General features: G+C 39.2%; 1 protein-coding gene across 3 annotated transcripts in view; it reads right to left on the reverse strand.

Moving 5' to 3' along the window:
* Window positions 1-19028, reverse strand: part of NEIL3 (nei like DNA glycosylase 3) — a 750694-nt gene that overhangs the window by 520297 nt on the left and 211369 nt on the right. For 2 of the 3 annotated variants that reach the window (XR_012124054.1, XR_012124056.1), the window contains exon 4: window positions 16767-16944. The gene's annotated coding sequence lies outside the window, so the exon portion shown is untranslated. Of the gene's footprint in view, window positions 1-8104; window positions 8281-16766; window positions 16945-19028 lie in introns of all 3 variants that reach the window. The other variant, XR_012124055.1, reaches the window with a different exon arrangement.

Here is a 19028-nt window from a genome sequence, read left to right on the forward strand (position 1 = left end):
CATGTTCAAATCCTGTTTGCCATTAAAAAGCTATGTCAACTCACTTCTCTGTTCTTCTATTTCCTTACCTAAAAGTTATCTTTAAGATCAGATTCAGTCCTGAAATTGTATGCTAGTTATTAAAGCAAAAAGTTTACTTTGATAATGGATTTTGAATTACTTATCTATATCTGTATTTTTTGAAAAATTACAAATCTAAATTAGGACTTAAGAATTCTCTATACTGCTTCAAGAGATGAATAGTTTTTTGGTAGAATTGTTTTTTGGTAGAAATACTAAAAAAATTTTGGTATACAATTATTAAGTTTTGGTTAACTGTTTACTTGAGTTTTAAAAATTTACATCCCTATATATCCCATCGGTAATCTAAGTCGATGCACAATTGGAATTCAGGGTTGGGCTTTTTAAAATTTCGCTGCCAGTAAGACCAGTAGCAGTGGCTTTGCGCAGATGCACTCGGTAACCAAATCTGAAAAGAACTGATCGGACTCTGCCAGGAATCAAGATAATTTTTCTATAGCCTCCTAGAAAACTGATTTATCTTAGGGACCTCATATACTAAAGAAAACTCTAATCTGGTGTGTATATTTTCTTTTAAATTAGTTCAGTGTTGAGTGATTATTTTTGTTATTTTTATCAGAAGTAGAACTGGTTATTGCTGTACATTTCCAACACAGTGCATCTTTCTTATGACAGCAAACAGCACAGCTAGGTTGCTTTATAGATTCCCAACATTCGCTTCGATAAGACAGGACGATCGCTGTCATCTTTCAGTTGAGTCCCCAGCCCCTAGCCTAGAGCCTGACAAGTAACGCCTGACTCAAATGAGTCACTGAATGAGAGAATAAAAGAAAGTCTTATCATGTCCGATGCTCATGACATTAACCCCATTAGACGGATAAGAAAAGAGAGGATCCCACAGGTTAATTAAGGAGTACCTTTACTAGGTCACAGAGATGATCAGTGATAGCTCTGACTTAAGCTAGATCTCCCGGTTTCAGAGCCATTATCTTTTCCATGACTCCAGGCTGCTGCTACAGGCTGTACAAGTTTTTAGAGCTGACCTAGCACGTCATGTGATTTTCAGAAGATTGTATTATGAATACTTCATACTTCGTCTCTAGCATTTTTATGATGTTTAGAATCATAAAACAGCCTTAAATTTCCTCAGCACAAAAGCACTAGGAAGGCCAATTGGGAAATTTGCCACAAACTTTTAATGAGCATCTGTGGAGGATCAGGGTCCCCATAAACATTTCAGGGCACTCCCCAGGGAGTTTGGGGGGGATCCTAAAGTTCCATGAAGTTAGAAGCATTTTTGTGCTGCTTAGGCAAGTATCTGCAGACTCTAATTTCTAAGGTGCAAGGAAAGAAAATGTTGGTGATGTAAACTTTCTCTGAGGCTTTGTTTATAGAATGCAAGCTCACTTATCACAAACAAAGCATTTCTAAGACAGCAACAATTTTGTTGACTACATTTGAAGACAGAACACGCAGTTCCCAAATGCAATTTCAGTTTTCCAAAGGACAGTTTTATTCTTTTTCCAAAATGCCTCGGTGATTTTTTTGTTTTGTTTTGTTTTGTGTTGCTTAGATGGAGTGTTTAGTGTGCCTTTTTACTCAACATGAAAAGGAAAGAAAAGAACAAGCAACCGAGTGATCCTCTGATGGCCTCTGGGCAGTGGTTTGAGGATGTCTCTCTAGCAGGAACTCTAAGTGATGCTGGTAAAGACTTTGCATATCAGGCTAAAATAGTCTTCAAACACTGACCCGGTCAGATTGGTTCAGATTAAATGTCTCTTTCTTTCCCAGAGAATGTCTATTTACCATAGTGTTTTAAAAGCCTTAGTGTATATACATGTGTGTGTATTTATTTTTTTAGAGAGGAAATTACTAGGATTTTGGTACTGTGAGCAGCTAAATACTAAATGCATTAGTATTTCAGGACATTTGTGTACTGTTTTGTCTGTAGGGGAGGAAAGATATTTCTCTATACCCTTCTAAGTCCTTGGCTGAGACCCCGGTAATAAAAGACAGATTAGCAAGAGAAAAACAAATAGACATTCATTAGTATGTATACCTGATAGACACACATGGGAGATGCCCGGGGAAAAACGAGTAACTCCCTGAGGTGGCTTAGAATTCAGGCTTTAATACAATCTTAATAAGGAAAGGGTTGAGGAATATAGGTCTCTTGGGAGAGGAAAGGATTTTTAGGAAAGATGAATGGGCGCTTGAAAGAATAGGTGGGGGCTCTGATAGTTTGTGATGGTTTCTGACAGGACTACGATCTCCGTTCCTGTGACAACAGCCAATCCTCCCTGGCGGATGAAATCCCCAGGGAAGGGATGTATGGTGACTGCTTCCTTTTGGAGGATCTGCCTTCAGGCAGATAAGGGGACCCAGAGAAAGCCTCCCCCTGCATGGCTAGTTTTCAAGTGCTTACAGCTCAAAGTTGTCAACCCCCCCACCCCCAGCAGCATATTTGGGGTGGCATATTCTGCTACCCTTCACTTGCTTTGTCTTTCATATATCCCTTGAAGGTAGGACATAAATGCTTCAAATATGTATATTTTCTTAGAAACTGTGATTTTCCCAGTTTAATTAAGAAGTTTATAAGTAACATTGTGCCTATTTTTATCTGTGGGTGGGCTTAAATTTGGGGCTTGTTCATTTTGAGCATCTTATTACAATGAAGGCTTTTCTGAGGAATATGCTCTATATCATTTATGGCTGAATCCTCAACACTTAGTTGGATGGCTGGTCATATCAAACACTCAATAAAGTTTTGTTAACTAATGGAATGAAACACAATTAAACCATACATATCACATGTCCATCGAAGGGTCAGCACACATAGTGTCAAATCTGGTCCATGCCTACTTTTATATGCCATACAAGCTAAAGATGTTTTTACATCTTAATGAGTTATAAAAATAACAAAGAATGTGTGACAGAGACTACATGACAAACCCTATAATATTTACTACCTGGCTCTTCACAGAAAATGTTCGCAGACCCATCTTTATTCTTAAATATACACCTATTTTTATAGATACTTTGTTCAGAACTGAGACCAGTCTGTGGAGTGAGGCTACGTAGAGAGAGAGACCCTAGTACTTGCCTATTCAAAGGCGTTCTCCTCCTGTTAACAGATCCCCTGCACTCACCTCTAGGGATGAGCTGTGTAGGTCAAAGCCAGGCGTGGCCATCCCACTCATGCTCACTGGTGATGTGTCTGGGGCAACATGTGACTCAGTCTTGGAAGACGAAGCATAAGGGGAAACGTCCAGGGAATGCCTGGGAAGCATTTTACTCCTCTTTAAAAAGCAGACAGATAGAAAGGAATACACATGTTTGTTCCTCCCCCACCTGTTCTTCCTTGGGAGTTAGTTGCATGCTGACATGTTCTGGATCTTTGGCAGCCACCTTGTGACCATGAAGGAAGGATGCCTGATTCACAGTGACGCTGCCCCACCGTCTTATCGCTGTTGGGAGGCCGGACTGACCTGAGAACCATTTACCTCCGGTCTTCCTCTTACATGGCAAAACACCATGGCTTTATGGTTTAGCCATTACTAATTGTGTATTCTGATATTTGCTGCCTGTTCATTTAGGCTGTATATCTGTTCTGCAAATGAGCTGGATTAAATTATTAGAAGTTCATTTGGGATGAGGAGCTTTGTGAGGTGACTTGGTGGATGAGTGAAATCACAGTGTTATCCAGACAGGGATTAATGTACCCTGGTATTGCGTAGTCTTGGAAATAACCATTTGGGCTTAAATTTGTATGAGAAAGGTAACCACTTGGAGAGCAGAGTGGATTTAACCATGGAAAGTGAATTTCATTTTCCTATCTGATTAAGAAGTGTGCATGTGTGTGTGTGTGTGTATTTACATGCCTACATGCATGTTCTTTATGAACACAATTGCATGCACAACAGCGAACTAGGTAGAGTTCAGAATCCAGTGACTGGGAATGAAGTGGGGGTGCCTCTGCCCTCTCAGGAAAGATGTTACAAACCCATGCTCTCAAGTGCATGCTCTTGAATTCCAATAAGAGCTCCCAAGTTCCTCCCTCAATGCTGGTTTCAGAATGGGTAAGAATGCAATGCTATGGTGGTGTTATTTTACCCTATCGCTTTACTTTGACCCGACTTGGTAAGTTTTACCAACTTGGTAAACATTTCACTGACACAAAGGAAACGTCCCAGGTTCGTAGGTGCAAAATCCTGATCATCAGACTCCTGTGGAATCCACATCAGCTCTGTGAGCCACTGCTGCCCTGCTACCAGCTAGCGTTCATTTAGCTTGATTCCGTATTTCCCAGGATCTTTCAAGTAACTTTATGATTGAGATGGTATTTTTCTTGGTTGTGTGTATATCTTACTGATCTGTCTATGGCACGAGTCACACTTTGGACGGACATTCCGAGAACTGATCTCTCTCTCACTTGTATCACCTTCTGTTACGGGCTAGACCATCCATGGACTTTCACACATTATTCTGTTGCTGTGTATCACTGCAACCTTTTAACTACCTGGTAAGGGTCCATAATTCCTGACTTTGTGAAGAAAGAACTCTCTGTGCCTACCAAACCGCTTTCATGTAACACATTACAAATAGAAAGCTTTAGATAGAGGATAAGAGTTATGTTTCCTAGAATGAACTTCTAACATGTACATAGTGCTTTATGGTATAAAGTGTTGTCATATTTCTTATTTTTTTTCTCATAAAAACTACATAATGTCAATAAACTATTGCTCTTTTTATTCATTTCATATTTAAAAAACAGAGGGTTAGAAAGCTTGAGATTTGCTCAAGATACTCTCCCTTGAAGAAATAGATTCTGGCTCTAAACCCAGATCTCCTAGTCCTAATCTCTCCCAGAAGGCCATTTGAACCATTTCATTTTGTTTTGTTTTGTATTGCCACCGTCTTTTTGTATGACTTTTGGAAACAATTAATTTTTGAAATAGAATTTTTGTCAGATGTGGCTGATTAATTAGGTTGGCTGACATCTGACATTTTTCACTGAAATTAGTAAGTCTATTTTAAAATGTCTCCAGCAATTTCTATTTTAAGAATGTGTAGAGAAAGTATTCACCACACATTAGGAAACACAGAGAAATACTTTGGAAATGTGTGAACGCTGTGTATAAAATCAGTGTAGTCAACAACTACAAACTGCATTAGCATAATGTGTCAGATGTCAATGTCAATTGAAGATTATAATAAAAAGTCAAAACATGAAGGTCCCCAGTGAATTTATGATACTATCTTTCTTCACTTGTGTTTTCAGTAGATGACAGAAGTCTGTGTACCTGACCATCGAGTTTTATTGGAGATCCACAAGTGTGCAGTGTTCACTCCACTTTAATTAACCTCAAGACTCCAGTTTATGTGTTAGAACTGGGTTCCCTCATTATTTTCATAAAACTACTGACCTGACCAGAAATGAAGGGGGAGATGTAAGTTGTCAGAGTCATTGCTAAATCTCATACAAATAAGGCATGAGTATTAGAAAATACAACAAACTTGTGTATTTTTTTAAAAAAAAGGACTATCATATGATCTAATTTTTGTTGAATGGTGTTACAGTTAACTCTAGAAATGCCTCAGGGACTAATTCTTTTTCTTTTTGTATATCTGTCCATCAGTATACATATTTTAGAGTACATATTTTAAAGAAAATTTGCCCTAAGGTATTATTTTTCATCTTCATAATGTATGTGAAAAATTATTCTTGTTTTATTCTCTAAGGATAGCAAGGGTTGGGAATTGAATTCATTGTTACATACTGGCCTTGACAGAGAAAGGCCAGGATTATCTTCAAAATCAAGGCTTCATTACTGAGATAAAATGAATTACTGCTCTTTATGTAATTAAGTACAATCATTATTATGAGACATTTTCTGAACAGCTGCTAGGTTGAAAAATCTTGCTTTATCAGTAATCCCTTTATATCTTTGACATGATTCATAGTTCATCATATATTCCCTGGCCTGAAAATGAAATAGAATTTGAAACCTTCCATAGGTAAATATGGCTTACTTGTTTTGTAAATACCAATTCTATATCTTATTTTTTTTTAATTCAGTGAACCCTCCAAAAGGTTCAATTACCATAACTTGAATCCCCTTAGTGACTCATAGATAAAGGGTCAGATGGCCATGCAGGTCATAAAATTGTCAGTTCAGTTTAGTCTCAAAACTTTTAGACAACTGAACCAGTAGCCTGCAATGAGCTGTTAGTTAGACCACCCTGAGGTCATAACACATGGGTCAGAGTGCAGGTTATGTCATGCTCAGAACCTGCTTAGGGACCTGGTGATTCTTGACCTACTTGACCACATCTGCAAAAACTTCTCCAATATATTTATAGTATTAAAATATATTTTAATCTTTGTCTAAACCTCAAATGATTCTGAACTCAGGCAGGCTGGACAGAGGTACAGCATACTGGGGGATTTTAAAATCCCGTGTATTAGTCCAGGCTCAGCCCTGAAAGGCCTAGGAATTTCTTATTCCAGTCCCTTGGCCCTAAATCCTTTGCGGGGAAGACTGGAATGATTTAGCAATCAAAGGATTCCTTAAGGGAACCTGTCCTCCACTATGGAAGTGACTCTTGGTCTTGAGAAGTGACTGATGTCTTAGAATCCTTCCTGGTGTCAAGGTCAGGCTTCGCTTACAACACTAGAGTTCTGTTTGTTTATGCAGATCAAGTTGGACCCTAGCAGTCCATCAAACGATTTCAGTCCAAGAGACGCCACGGTTAATTAGCAACTACTAAAGATCCTATGGGGAAAATTATTCTGACTATCTTTCTGTCCCGGCTGTTGATGTGTGTGAGCATGAGTACCTCGTTTCTAGCAGGCAAGTGCTGCCTCTTAGCCTTTCCACTCTGGGATCCAATCATCCTCACTGAAACCAGGGACCCTATTTTAATTCAAGGGCAGCATATTCCACCTTCTCCCCTGGCCTACAGGACAGCCATGATAGCATCATTCAAGATGCTATATGTATCTTTTTATCAAAATATATTTTTGATCATTTTTTATTCGGAAATAATTTCAAACTTACAGCAAAGGTGCAAAAATAAACATATCCAAAGAGCACCAACTGCCCTTTACCCAGAATCATTTATTGTTAATACTTTGCCCCATTTGCGTTAGCCTTTATCCTGTGTACTCTCAGCATTTGGGAGTAAGCTGCATACCTCTTGGTCCTCTACAAGTACATACTTATTTCTTAAGAAAAAGATATATTCTCATTTAACAACTGTGCAGTTATCATTTTCAGTAAAGTTAGCATTAACTCGACACTTTTATTTTATCAATCATCCATATTCCAATTTCTTGAATTTGTTTGCCCTCTGATAAAAATTGCAGTAGGTGAAGGTATTACAGGGTCTCCAAATAAGTCAGAGCCCATTCACCAGAGAGGAGAGAAGGAACTGCTTCTGCTGGCAAAGAGATACACACCGGTCGTCAGGAGTACAGAGTGCTCAAGTTCACCTATACCCTCAGTCAGGATTCCATTATCTCTTAATAAACACCCAAGCTTTGGAAGGCATTGCATTCGATGTATGCTGTGACTTAGCAAATTACAGGAACTGGTCCTCTAGCTGATTTCTGGCAATGTTAGCTTATGGCTGCAAGAGATCATGAGAGATTTTTCTTCTAACCATGCCTTGAGCTGAGAATTTTAAACCCAGAGCTTGTCCTATTCTTTTCCTCTTTAAACTCTTCAGGGTAAAGAGAAGTAGCTAGAGTTCTGTTTTCTTCATAATGATGTGTTATAATGGTCTATCCCAGCAGTCATCTGGTCTGCCAAAACCTTCCCGTCAGATGGCACTTTATTCAAGTGACTGAATGTGATGAGTACCTGTGTGCTACGGGCCATCTGTTTTCTGTTTTTTTTAGTGGCATTGGGAATCCTCCTTGCTTCACACCCAAACATGTCTCACAATCACTCTCAGATTCCTATTGTCAAATATTTTTGTGCACAACTAGATACTGTATTAATCAGGACTCAATGTAAAGACAGGGTCTACTGTAAATATTTCAAAGAGGAAGATTAAACACAGAGAATTATAGGCTTACATTAATGAAGACTGGGGGGAAGGATTCTAGTTGCACCATCAGAGATGACTTCTGAGATCAAGAACAGCTCCGCAGGGGACCTGCCCCAAAGACCCTGGGCCTGGGGGTGACTATGGAGCAGGCATCAGGGACCCAGAATCAGGAGGGGAGGGCCGCCACTGCCGCCAATACGATTCCTTTTCAGAATACAAGAAGCAGGAAAGGGACAATTAACAAGACAGAAAACATTCACATTTCTATGATCTTGTTTGCCAGGAAAACATCAGAACAGACAAGAAAATTCGTTTGGCCTCCTTTTCACTCTTCAAATCTCACTCAAATGCATTTAATCTGAGGAACGTGATGTATCCAGAAACCTACCTGCAACGGGTAAGTGTTGTTTTCAGTTCTCCCAAGTCTCAGTGAGAGACAGGGTGGAGTCTAAGTCCAATAAGCAACCATAATATCTATTTAACACAGCCCTCCAGTGAGGATGCCACACTTAGACTCTGGTGCAATCAAACACACTTACCTATTTTTAAGGAGAGTTGTAAGCAGTAAATACTTGAGTCAGTTCTCATAGCATATATTTATAAACCATATTTGATGAAACTCATAAAATGGATGATTCTGACTCCCCCAGACTGAAGTCTATGACACCTATTTCCCTCCTTTGTTTAATATTCTTAAATTATGAAAATAAATGGCATCTAGCTCATGGTTAAAGTGATTTTGATATTTAGTTTTATACTTCATGGCAATGCATTTTTCCTTTCTAATAAATCCTTGATATATTAAAGTCAATGAAGCAGTAATTGTGAAAGGCTTATTAACATATTTGCATCTCAGACACAGCAAGACCAACTTGATCTTTTAGCAATACAGCATGTGCACCCGGTCCGTCCCAGAGTAGGGAAGAGCCGTGCCTTCTCTCCGAGGCGGTCAGGCCAAGCCGAGCGCGCTGGCCCCATGACGGACTCTGGACTACTAGCCAACACAGTGGGGATTTGATGGATTTGTTGATATAGGTCTGATGTAAGAATATCTTTTATGCTGTTGTTCTTTTTATCATTAACTGTATTTTTAACTGAAGTCGAAATTCTTTGGGAAAAAAATGAAAAATATAACTGTAGGCTAATTGGCTTTCAAACGTTGTGGGGTTCATTTTATTACGGAAGAAGCAACTGAAAGAGAAATGCACTTACGCAGCATGAAAACTATCGAGCACACAGAAACCACAGGAGAGAGCCCAGCTGGCCCCCAGAGCCATCTGATTCCGAGGTGCACGTACTTAAACCGACTTCCACTGTGTTTGCTTCATTTAGACTTGTTTATCTCTCTAAGCAAGGATTTAATCATAATTTGAAAAAGAATCCAATGAAAGGAAAGAAGTCTAAGATAAGAGAAGAAACCATTTTTTAAAAGTATCTTTCTGATATCTTATTTGAAGGTTTTCATTTGGTGGTCATTATTTTGTTGCTTTTTATATTTCAGCTCAAGCTTGCATACTTTTACTAGTTAATACAAATAACCTATGTAATTCTGGATTAAGAATATTTATTCACCATGCTTTGATAGGAGAAGAATCTCCTTTAGAAGGGTAATAAAGAAAATAACATGGCTACTTATTAAAGTCACATATTCCATTACTATCTGGCCTTTTGTGCAGGAGAGGCTGACTTACAAGAACACCAGCACAAGGCAAAGCCCTCTGACTGCTTTTCTGCAGACAGCCGCCCTCGCTGGCACTGTGGCATTAATGGTGTCACAGGGACACATCTTCCCTTCTGATCTAGTGTCTAGAAGATTCACTCCATCCTCCAGATTTCTCTGAACAATGCTGATTAATGGTTGGAAGAGATAACCTTAACACATATAAGGTAAAATTTTTTAAACATGATTTCACATGGTATTTTCTAATTTGCTGAAAATAAGTATTTCCAATGATAAGATAAAAATCAAAATATGACCGCAATTACAGATACAGAATGTGACACATGAGAAAATACTGTAATAAACCAAAAGACCACTTTGATTTTTCTTGCAGTAGAATTTACATCTGTGGACTAGACTACATAACTATAAATTGCATTTGTAGTGTGACAGCGCTGGAGAACCAATGTAACTAAACATCATATCTGACTCTTGAAATTAGCAATGAAAACGAATGCTAAATTAGCACCACGGTTACGCCGGATTGCTTATGTGAAAGGCCGACAAGCATCCAGAGGGCAAACTCACATGAGGTTTTAATAAATGTAAAGGGTATGGTAGGGCAGGAAAAAGAAATCACAGGCAATCACCAATCAGAGATGCCCAAATAATTCCAGGCATATACATTAATATCTGTCCTCAGTCACATGGGATGTACTTGACCTTCAAATAAGAACCACCAGGACATGTATGGGGCACCTCAGCATTAGGGGAGTCCAGCCTCCAGCTTACCAGTGGTAAACACCGCATCATATAGGCAAAACCAGGCTGGGTAACTGGTTATACCAAGCACAAACCATCATTCCGTACCTGCTTTACAAACCCTAAAAACACATATAACCAAGCCCTCACCTCTACTGAATTTTTACCTCTCTGGTCTTGATTCCCAGCGTATCTGTGCTTCCAGATTCCTGATTGTTCATCTGACTTCATCCTCCAGATATTTCACTGCCTTGGCCCTCTACTCCCATCATCATTGGCTATCAGCCCAGTGTAACGATTCAGATGAGAAAATAAGACAGAAGACATAAACTTCTTACCTTTCCTGTCTGTGAGATTGTTATTTTATGATATTTGATGGCTCATTTGGAGATTTAAGTTGATACATTGCAAATTTAGGGGGAAAGAATTTAAAGTGACTTATTTGGGAAGGAGACAAGAGAATTACCTTTTATGATATTGAGATGCAGGACATCCTTTGTAAATTGATTAATTATATATAGAAAACAACTTTTTCTTTAATGGCAGTCACTGATCTAAAACTCTACCTGCATCTTCCATTTTTATATTCACACTTTTTGGAGAAAACCTAAGAGATCTTATTGGTAATATTAAACTTTAAATATAGTCAGCCTGTGCCACCGTTTGTCACACAGAACACGTGCGATTACATCTCAATGTAACGTCACTGAGGTTGTCCAGTTGGAAGAGGGTTTTCCTGTCTCTGCAGAAGCCCTCCATACACCCCGTATCATGAGGGGGTGATTCTTACCTACTTGCCTTTTTGTAGATAAGTGCTGATTTGACAGTGCCTGATGACCCAGGACTTCTTTTGAAGTTGCTAGAGCGACTTGATTGGCATTTTCAGCACATTAATGTCCTGGGGAAGCCCAATATCTCCCAAGTGTGTTCTCTAGAAATCAGTTCCCAGAATAAAGACTTTCTTGGTTAATCAGGAGGCATAGAGAAAGAGTAACAATGACAAAATTAACATGGATTCAGTTCTCACCATGTGTCATGTTCTGAACTATACATGTGTATTAACTCATTTAATCCTCAATAATTTTATGAGGTTAAAAACTGTTATCACCACTTCACAGAAGTGGAAACTGAAGCATAGAAAGATTTAGGAATTTGCCCAAGTATGCCTAGCAGTTCAAGTCTGAACTGGTTTTTAAACATTTATGTTGGTGAGAAGGTTTCAGAGTCAACATAAGATGAAACAGACAAAGCAAGAAAAGCCACAGTAACAGTAATTTTAAAAGCTTTTTTTTTAACCATTGTTCTTCACACACATTTGTCCATGGATGGTGCATTTTGAGAAACACCCATTACTACAGTGTGCACTTTGGGAAATGCTGCATCAATTTAGTTAGGTTCTCTGTGGCTCTACTTCCAGACCCAGATCAGCTGAAGGGTCAGAGCTGCTTAGGGAACCGTGAGTAAATAGGTCTGAAATTTTCCAGGGTAGAGAGGGAAAACCTCAAAGTATTTCATCACATTTACTTCAGATGTCCATAAAAGTTGGAGATAAGTCAAAGCTTTCCCACTGTGACTGAGGGCAAGTTCCACACAGGCAGAGATTTTTCTCTGATATTTGCTTCTACAGCCCTGGCACAATGATACCAAGAAAAGAGGAGGTGCTCAAAAAATACATGATGAATAAGTGAATTAAATGGCTATCATGGATCATAACCTGAACATATACTGGGCTTGTTCTAAACTCTGGAGTGTGAAGAAAAGATTAGCAAAATGGAATGGTAAGTGATGTCAGAGTTCTGTCATATGTGTCCCCTGCCCCTCTTATTTCTCATCCTCATTCTTATTCCACAACAGTCAAGAAAGTTAAGGTCCGGGTTCCAGCAAACTGGGAGAGTTCCTTCATTGGGTGTACAGTTTTCCATAAGGACAAGGAAAAGATTTTTATTCACTAATTCAGATAGTGAATACTTACCGAGGGCTTATTATATGGTAGCCACTGGATATATAGTAATGAAGAAAAAACGTGTTATCACTCAGAAATTACTAGGACCTTTTGTAAGATACATATATATATATATATATATATATATATATATATATATATCTTATATATAGATATGTGTGTGTATATATATACACTATATACACACACACACACACATACACACACACACTTACTGAATTTTCACTGCACTTTACGTATGAGAATAAAGGCTACAAAGCCACTAATCGGCAGAGCTGTGATCATGAGCCTGATTTCAGCCACTCTTCAGAAGCCGTATTGTCAACCAGTAAGCTAAGGTCCCTACTTCAATGTTAGTGGAAATTAAAGACACATAATCACACAATGTCTATCAAAAATTACAAATGTGAGAAGTGCAGTGGAAGGTAAGAGGGTGTCATGGAAGGAGAGCCCGGGCAGGACTCTGAGAAAATGGTATTTAAGCTGGAATCGGAAAGGAGAGAAGCAGAGAGCTGGGCAGAGTGGGAAAACCGTGAGCGGGGGCCGCCGCGGGGCAGGTGCGTGGTTCGCTGTTCGAAGGCCTGAGAGGAAGACACGTGATGTCAGCTTAGGGGCTGGGAGCCGAGGGGACACGCAGAGCAGGGCGCACCAGGAAGCTGAAGAGGAGGGCGCCGACTCGCGCTGGGCATCGTAGGACAGCAGACTTCTGCAGACCATTCTTATTTCAATGAGAAATCATTGCAAAATTTTAGTGGGGATGTGATATGATGCTGTTTATGCTTTCTAATTATCACTCCTTCTGCTTTTTACACTTTAAAGGGGATAGCCATGATGATTAACAGCACATTTTGACTGAAAACTTTCTTTTTAACAGCTGTTTTCTTCATTGTTTCAGCTACTTTACTTGTGTCACAGACACCGTGTGGAAAATGCTTTTGAATTCAGAAACTCTATTTAAAACTAGAATTAGGATATATTTTAACATAAATAAATAAGGTATGTATAAAAAGCTAATTCTAAGACTAAGGCAGGTTTGCACTGACAATGCATGCTCTTGGCAAAACCACCACCTAGAAGAAGAGCTAAGGACGTTTAGGGTGCTCAGTGTGTCTATTGATTCAAATAAGCAAGCTGCTTCCCCGAATCCGGAATGCAAACCAGGGCCTCACAGCGCTGGTCAAAGCGGGCACTGTTGCTCTGACAAAGGGAGTTTCTCTTCCAGGGCTGGCTGGCCGGACCTCGGCACTGGGCATGCGGAGCAGGCCGCTCACGGTGCGGCAGCGCCTCCTGGAGGGAGACGGCAGAATAGCAGCCCATCCGGGACCGGAAGGAGGACAAGGAACCAGCTACTGCGACAGGCATTTCTGCCAAGGAGTCAGTAAGGCAAGGAAAGACCGCAGCGAGCACGGAGGTGACAGGTTAGACAGCGAGAGAAAGGGCGCAATGCAGACTCAGTTAATGATTCTAGCAGCTTTCAACCTCTGAGGATGTTACAATTGGTAAGGGATGGTGGCACATGTGAAGTATCTCTCAGTAACAGGGAAATGCTTCAAAGATACGAATGTTCTTGCCCATCAGGACATGCAGAAATATTTAGATTCTGATTTCATAAAGCATTAATGCCAGTTTTTTAAAGGCTATGTTATTGAATCTGCCACCTGTCAAATCTGATAATGCAAATGAAAGGAAACCTATGGATATAGCATAGAATACGTGCTAGTGATTCTATTGTTACTGTGAAAGGCTGCCCTGTTGGTTAATTCACCATTGATAAATTTTTGATACAAACAAATTATCACTGGCCTCTCACCAAATTGTACAGGAGACTGTTTGTTCATAACTTAAGGTGATCTAAAAATACATAATTGTCCAAAGATAAGTAGTAAATACTATTAGCCAGATACCTCTTCTTTTTAATTATGCATAGTTGCAATTATTCTTTAAATGGAATGCTCATGAGGTGCTGGTAATTTTGCAGATGTAAATTAGGAGTGTTGGGGACCCTGTGACTTATCAATAAGAGGCACTGAAAAGTAACTAGTGTTGCCAAGCACGACCCGGGGTGAAGAGATGCAGTGAGCTCTTCCTCGCCTCAGGACTTTGGTGGGTCAGGGGTCCCCTGTCATCCGCTGGGTCTGTGCAGCCTCTCAGCGCACCTTGACAGCAGCGTGGCATGTCTTCCGATTTTAGCTTAAAGCCTCTTGTTGAAAGCGTGAGTTAATATTAGTTCCAACACTAGATTCATTTAGAACCTATTAAATTAAATAATACCAGAGCAAGTTGGTCTTGTTCACTTATCAGCCATAGTAGAAACTGAATTGACAGCCTCAAAAATGAGTTATTTTCACTTAAATTGCTGTGTAACTACACATAATTTCATAACTATTTCATAGCTCTGAAGACTAATAGTTTATGAAGCACATAAGTTTATGCTGGCCGTGAGACACTATGTTTATAAAATGTGCATGGACTTTCCTCTTCATGAAGCCTAGATAATAATTTATTAATCTTACAGCAGTCACTAATTTGGTTAATTTGTGCTTGCATTTGAAAAAAGGCTTAGAATGTTTAAAAAGTGTTGGCTTTGGGTAGAACACTAGATACCTGCAGCTTATTTCAGGCAATGGCAGAATGAGGGAGCCGGTGATAATAACTAAGAACGGGTCGTTCTGGGTAAAGTGGAAGTGATGCGGATCTTCCTTACGCACCAGGCACTGTGTTTAACACCAGCACGATTGTCCTGTCAGACCCTCACCTAGTCTGATGAAGCAGATAATCTTCTTATTCACATTAAGTGCCCAGGGGACTTGAGGATGCGATGCAACTGACTGCCCAACGTCACCCAACTAGAAAGTGCATATTTTGATATTTTCACCCAATAAAGAAACTAGAAAATGGAAGACATTAGAAAGAAATAGTTGAAATAATTAGGGTTTTAAAACCCACAAGTAGATATCAGTAATACTACAGAGATGCCGGGGATAGAACTCAGAAACTGTGACCCTTACTACTGACTGTACATGGGTGCCAGGAGCAATTGCCTGGGTTTCAAAGAAAGCTCTTTTAAGCTGTTTGCACACAAATCATTCAGTCAAGAGCAAAACACCAGAAATTCTTAGCAAGAGGCAAACGGGTGCTCAGAGCAGATTGCAATAACCCCCGTTACTCATGGCTTCACTCCCTGCTGTTCCAGTCACCCACGGTCAACCGCGGTCCAGGGCAGATGCTCCTCCTGACCCATCATCAGGTCTTCGTAGCCTAATGCTGCCTCACAATGCCTACCTGCCTCATTCGCCTCACTCACCTCATCACGCAGGCATTTTATCATCTCACATCATCAAAAGAAGGGTGAGTAAAGTACAAGATATTTTGACAAAAAGAGCAGATTCACATAACTTTTGTTACAGTATATTGTTATAATTCTTCTATTTTATTATTAGGTATTGCTGTTAATCTCTTACTGTGCCTAATTTATAAGTTAAACTTTATCACAGGTATGTATGCACAGGAGAAAACATAGTACATACAGAGTTTGGTACTATCCATGCTTTCGTGGATACCCTGGGGGTCTTGAAACGTATCCCCCACAAATAAGGGGGGACTGCTGATTTGCAGCCAGTGGGCACTCAACTAAAGGAAGCTTACATAATGAAAACAAAACAAAACAAAAAGGCTTTGCTTTGCCTCCTTCCTTCATAATAAAATTCTGACACAACCTTAATTACGGTGTTATAACAATGCTGTTGGACCACTGCTTCACCATATGGGACTAAGTACCATAAATATGTTATATATATTGGTTCTTAGGAAAGGAAACTTTAGAATATACTCTTTGTAAGAATCATATTTTTATGAGCCTACTAAAGAGTAGCTGAGTGTTGAATCAAATCACGAATTCTCAAGACCATCATAATCAGAGTAGGCAAAGTCTGTATTTGCTCAGGGAAACATCTGTTAAGGAATTTCTCCTGAGCCTCATCAGGGCTTGGCAAGCTTTGCTGCTTTACTCTGTTCCCATTATTGGCCTGTCTGCAAAATAGTTTACACTTGCCGTCCTTCTATCATTAATTCACTGGTAAAGAAATAACCTGGTGAATGGCCTGCCTTTGTGGATAATGCTCACAACAAAACTTAAACTTAAAAAATCACTTGCTGATTTGTATTTTATTCAGTTGTATTCTCAAATTTTAGATACATGAAAAGAGCTCTAAAAAGGATATAAATAGTAAGTTAGGAAATGAGTGTGAATTGACTGTGGGGTTTACATTTACAACTTAGCAAGTATTACAGAAGCTGTATCCTTACCTTAGAATGCTTTGTTCACAGTGATGACACCATCATCTCCCAAACTTCTCCATGAAATTATTGAAATTGGATGAGTTATATGCATAGAAGAATCTTTTTTTAGTACAAATAGAAGCATCTTCCAGAAAAATGTATTTTCATCAAACTCTCAAATCAGTAATAAGAAATAAATCATTTTCTGGAAAAGAAAAAAGAAAAAAAACAGAAAAATCACTTTCTTTGACACATTTAACTCATAGATGTATATTATAGGTAGCATGAATTAAATATATCTACTGGCTTTTGGGGATATGTTTGACGTTAAGTACATATATGACCAAGATCATGGTATTTTCTAAGTTTCCATCTGGTGCTTCCCATGTGGCATACGGCCAATAAAATGCTATCTTGATAAATCCACTTACATATTTTTGCATGATGCTTTACAGTTGATTTGCAAGTGAATTTAATTGTAGTACAAATACCTAACATGAGATCTACCTTTTAACAAAGTTTTAGTGCACAACAGTGTTAACCATGGGCACAACGTTGTACAGCAGAGCTCTGGAGCTTATTCATCTTGTGTAAATGGAACTTTATGTACGCTGAACAACAACTCCCCATTTCCTTCTTCCCCCCGTCCCCTGGCAACCGCCATTCTCTCCTCTGTTTCTACACGTTTGACTGCCTAGAAGTCTCACGTAGTTGGAATGACGCAGCGTGTGTCCTTCTGGGACCTGCTCAGCCCACTCGGCACACTGTCCTCCGGGCTCAACCGTGTTGTCACATGCTGCGGGATTTCCTTCTTTTAAAGACTGAATAGCGTTGCATGTATACACACACACACACCGCTCATCCTTTCATCTCTCAGTGGGAGTTCAGGTTATTTCTACGTCTTGCCTATTGTGAGTGACGCTGCGCTGATTCACGCGGAAGTACAAACACTTCAATGAGATCCTGACTTCAGTTTGAGGACGTGGAGAAATGGGGACTCTTCCGCACCGTTAGAGGGACTGTGAAATGGTGAAGCCCTCACGGAAAACAGCATGGAGGTTCCTCAGAAAATTAAAAACAGAACTACCATGTGATTCAACAACCCCATTTCTGGGTATATATGCAAGTGAATTGTTTTTGGTATGGTACTTGTTAATACTATTTCAAAGTGCCATATAATTCCAAGTATAAATAAGATTGCAGCTTCCTCTAACATTTTTTCTGGTCAAAATATTGGTATAACTTGGCCAAGAACAAGCATGGACAAAAATGAAAGAAGTATTTGTGTTGTGTGCAATATCAACGGGCAGCCACTGATGCTGTTACTAAGTTTCAGTGATTGCTCAAGTCATCAGTCTCTGGCAAGAACCTTCCCCAGCGCTCGATGACAGTGCACACGTCAAGCTGAGCTACATGACAACGTGACGAATCTCTGTCCAGGTAAAGCTCTGCCCTTTGGCTATCGTAATGTATCACCATTTTGTTTACAAATGGGTTTTCGCTATGTTAAATGGCAACGGGGTACAGGAGAAACTACCAATGAAATGTTGGCACTAGCTAACATCAGAACTTACGTAGTTGAAAATGTAACTGGAAGTCTAGGGAAAATAATCATAGTTTCCTGAAAAATAAATGACTTTGGTAAATTAGAGCCACGTGATCAGTTATTTAAATGTCTAAAGGTTTTATGTATTTATAATGTCATGCTCTTCATAAAGTAACTCAATTTTAACTTTCAAGTTTCATCTTAAAAAATAAAGTCTATATTACTACCTAAACATGACTTTACATCATCATACATACTTTTGGTAATTTATGAATTTCAGAGGAATCTCTTTCTCATCTTTGTTGTTAGATTCATGAAGCCATTAACCATATCATGATCACGTTATTTTAGTTTTGGACAAGAGGGTTTTATTTTGCATAGGAAATTTATTTCCTGAACACACAGTGGAAATGCCGCTCACTATACCCTCTTTTCCTGGTTGTTTGATAAGGCCATGTGTCACTCTTAGGTATCCTTCCTTACTAACCCCAAGGTGGCATTTTAAAGGTATTTTGGAGGAAAATTGTGAAGTGTTTGTCCTAAGTCCTTTTTATTTTATTTTTTGACTTTAGTATTTTGTCCCACATTTGTCTTTTTTTAGGATAGTTACATTAGCACTGGCTCAATTATCATTCTTTATACAATGAACATAGTAAAACCTCCATTTTTTTATCATCAAATTTCTTCAAAACATACTGAAAAGTATGGAAACAATATAATCTTCATACAAGAAAACACCCACT

Source organism: Manis javanica, chromosome 12, assembly GCF_040802235.1.
Source record: "Manis javanica isolate MJ-LG chromosome 12, MJ_LKY, whole genome shotgun sequence".
Taxonomy (NCBI): domain Eukaryota; kingdom Metazoa; phylum Chordata; class Mammalia; order Pholidota; family Manidae; genus Manis; species Manis javanica.